Consider the following 3,776-nt stretch of genomic DNA (forward strand, 5'->3'; position numbering starts at 1 on the left):
CATAAGAATATCTTGGATGATCAGTTTAAATAAATTAAACACTTTGAGACATAACTTCTTAATTCCAAAACAACATGAGAGACATAAATTTCTTCTAATACTTTAACTATATGACAAGGGTATCACTATTTCTATTTGGATTTACGAAGCAGCAATTACTTGGCAACAAAAGTATATAATATGGTATTATCTCTTTAAATCTGAAGTTTTGAACAACAGAGCTTAAAACTTTGTATGGAAAATAATAGGTTATTCCAACATGAGTTTCAGGTAAAGAATTTTAACTCACCCGTTCAGTTATATGCCTCCAAGAATCCAGCATCACAAGTAATAGCTCTCCTGTAGTTAAGTATTGCCATTTCCGTATTTCCTTGCTCATAGTACCCACTAGCTAAGTTGCCTGCAGAGAGGAGATCCAGGTGTTAATTGGGTGTCCAAGCCGCACTGAAGGAAAAAAAGAAAATTGCACTGAAGATGAAAACAGTGACTTTCATATTGCAATAAATCCTGTGCACAAACATCTTGATTAAAGATGTGTGCTGTTTAAACAGTCTCCCAGAGACAGGCAGCTTTATATATGCATCATGAACTGAATTTAAGGCATGACTCCACGCTATTTAGCACGAGATTTTGAGTCTCGCGTGTCTACCATTTTACCACCAAGGCATCTTGAAAGTGAATCATATTCCATGAATATGATATCTATCTACTAAAACCAGGGCACTCACCAAAAGCCATGGCATAGTCTGGTCGTACTTGGAGCGCACGCTGATAACACACAATGGTCTCCTGAGGCATTCCCAAAGCCTGGAAAATGCAAAGCAGATGCTTGTATTTCTCCATATCCTCGTCCAGGCACTTGAAGCCACTAGACCCAATTAGCACAATGCATGAGGCTTACCTTGTATACATTTCCCAGATTCAGATACGCATCTGAGAAGTTCAGTTTTAGTTTGAGTGCTTCCTGGAGGAGATTTAACCACAAAAAGGGCATCAAACATGATTGCATTCAAATGCAAAACATATCCAACATCAGGATCAGTAAATTCAAGAACACTATGATTTAAAGTTATTCATACCTTGTAGTACTACAAAGCCCTGTTAAGATCACCTGTCTCCATAAAAAGGCCAGTAAGATTGGACCAAGCGATGGAAAATGTAGGTTGTATACGCAATGCTTCAACATAACAATTGTACGCCTAACCAAAACAAAAAAGAAATACTCAAGGGACAAGGATCTCAACAACATATATCTATCGAGAAAAGGGGAGAACGTGACACACAAAAGCATAATAACGAAATACGGCAATAGTCAATATAATAAGCACACAGAATTTTCACAAAGCTGCACAAAGCAAGTTGAAACCCGGAATAAAAGAAGAACGCTGGACCATATGCTGCACCAACTCAGGTACAATAGGCAAACTATGTATAGCATTGAAGAACCCCCCACCCTACCCCCACCCCTACAACACCCCCACCATCCTAAAGGCACTCATGAACTTAAATAAACCATCTCAGGCAACAAAATAGAAGAGCACAAAGTGGATTGAAATCCTCTGTCTTACCTCTTGGACTAGACCTTGTGCTTTCGTCAGATTGCCGAGATTGCTGTGAGCATCAACCTAAAAGAATCATAGTCAGTAAAGAAAAGTACAATTGCAAACGCACATAACTAATCTTTTATGAAGTTCAATTTTTTAGTATCAAACGTGTGAGAGCCTGAAGGCAACACTGGGCTGCCTAATTCAGCCTTCCTTTCCTCATATATGCGCTGGCTAAATTTGACCATGCATCCGCAAAATTGGGACAGAGCTGCAACCAGACAATTTAAAGTCAAATTACCTAGCATAAACCTGGCCAACCATAAAAACCTTATAGGAGAAAGCTTAATCACATAAAAGATTTTAGTTAATCAAAGATAATGAAAAGACAGAATGCAGAGAAATGGATATTTTAAAAAATTGCAACTTTTTGAAATAACACGAACTTGAGAGATGAAAGGAATTATAAGCAATAAGCTCCAAGGATTGTGAATAAACTCAAGTGAATTAGACCTACAGCCCCATTGTGACCTCCAAAACTGCCCGCATAACCTCAACCAAAAAGTTCTTTCAATACCTAACATAAAAGTAAAGGCAATGATAACTGTCTAAGCTAGACATATGTTCCTTTACAAAGTTATCTATTCACAATTTCAACCTGCATTCTTCTACATCATAGATTCATAAGTTATCACATGGTACCATTTAATTTCTTAAATGAATGATGTTGGTTACTCTATTCCAGATCACATATAAGTATTTGCTTGTAGTAAGAGACAGAATTCTTTACTAGATCAATAATACATATGTTATTAAGATCGATGTGCCTTACATCGTCGAGGGCATGATGTACAAATAGCACATCCGATCACCTAAATTTGCGGGACTGCGATAACATCAGATCACAAATAAGATTTTCATCACTTATGATTTCCCATCACTCACATTTAATTCAATATGATATGATCTCGTACTGTTCAAGGCAAATTTTTTTTATCATAGTCCCACAAATCTAGGTGATTGGATGTAATAGTACATCACGTCCTCTTAAAATCTTAAAATTAAAAAATGACCTTTTTAGATCTCTTATATGTAATATAAATCTCTCTTACGTATAAAAGTAAATATCATTTTGTAAAAAATATGTTTGTAAAGAACCACAAAACAAATTGACCCGGAAGTGCGCAATTTTTAGACAAAGGGATCAAACACCATGTGTTGATTAACTAGGGGTATTGGACACCTGCATAAAAATCAGCTGAAAATGTCAAGACAGGTCGATGAATAATAACTTACAATCAAAAACAATCATTCACCTATCCTCACATTTCCTTGACCACCCAACTTGGATTTTACACCTACCAACCACCCTTCTCCCTCCGGTCTCTCTCTTGTGCGTCTCCACGTTCAAACCATGGGTGAGTCTTGACATTCACTTGCACTTGAGCAACTAATAAATTTTCATCGAGAGTACCATGAATGGATACGCTTAAGACTTACGACTTAATCACAACTCCAACAAACACCTTTAATCCAGTAATCTAACTTCTATATAAATAGCAGTTTATGTTCTCTTGGTTTATCTACAAAATCATGTGGAATTCCTTTCTATTACGAGCGGTCAAAAGGAAACTCTGTGTCATTTTCAGTCACTTTGAAGGGATGAGGGTGCTGGCTAGAGCAATAGAGATTCCACCTTAAAGTAAGAACGTTCCAGATTCCTCACCTGAAAAATGCAAAGAGAAAAAATGAGCAGTGTTTAGGCATCCATGTCGCTCAAAACACCAGAAAGAAGAAGTAAATTTGATGTATTCGATCACTCACCCTGCGTGCTGTATCAAATAAAGGGCAGCTCATGTGCACAGCCTTGAGTCTATTTGTGAGATCTTGGAGCTTTGGACATAGTGCCAATGACACTGCCTTCTCCTCATATTCGTTCATACTGCAAAATGTAAAGTAAATCGAATATTGGACAACAATTCTTTATAAGAGATTGTGAAAAATTAAACAAAGTATAAAAAGCCATCACAAGATTTGTTGCTACAAGTTGTGAACTGAAAACATAACAATTCAGTGAAGCAAAAACTCAAACACCAAGCTGATATCTAAAACCCAATAGATATACCATTATATGGTAACACCAAACCAAATAGCAAATACATTAGTTTAAGTACTTTGGTTCGGTCTAAAACCAAACTTAGTCCTAACTTTTACTTACGTACACTTAGTAGA

The 3,776-nt window shown here is 36.8% G+C and overlaps 1 long non-coding RNA gene across 1 annotated transcript; it reads right to left on the bottom strand.

Annotated features, from left to right (window-relative positions):
* Positions 1 to 381: 381 nt before the first annotated feature.
* Positions 382 to 944, bottom strand: LOC109240296. The gene is made up of 3 exons (XR_002070043.1): positions 902 to 944; positions 729 to 807; positions 382 to 400 (listed from the first exon to the last, which is right to left on the bottom strand). It is a non-coding gene; the product is annotated as an uncharacterized LOC109240296 (long non-coding RNA).
* Between the last annotated feature and the right edge of the window lie 2,832 nt (positions 945 to 3,776).

Source organism: Nicotiana attenuata, unplaced genomic scaffold (genome assembly GCF_001879085.1).
Source record: "Nicotiana attenuata strain UT unplaced genomic scaffold, NIATTr2, whole genome shotgun sequence".
Taxonomy (NCBI): Eukaryota; Viridiplantae; Streptophyta; class Magnoliopsida; order Solanales; family Solanaceae; genus Nicotiana; species Nicotiana attenuata.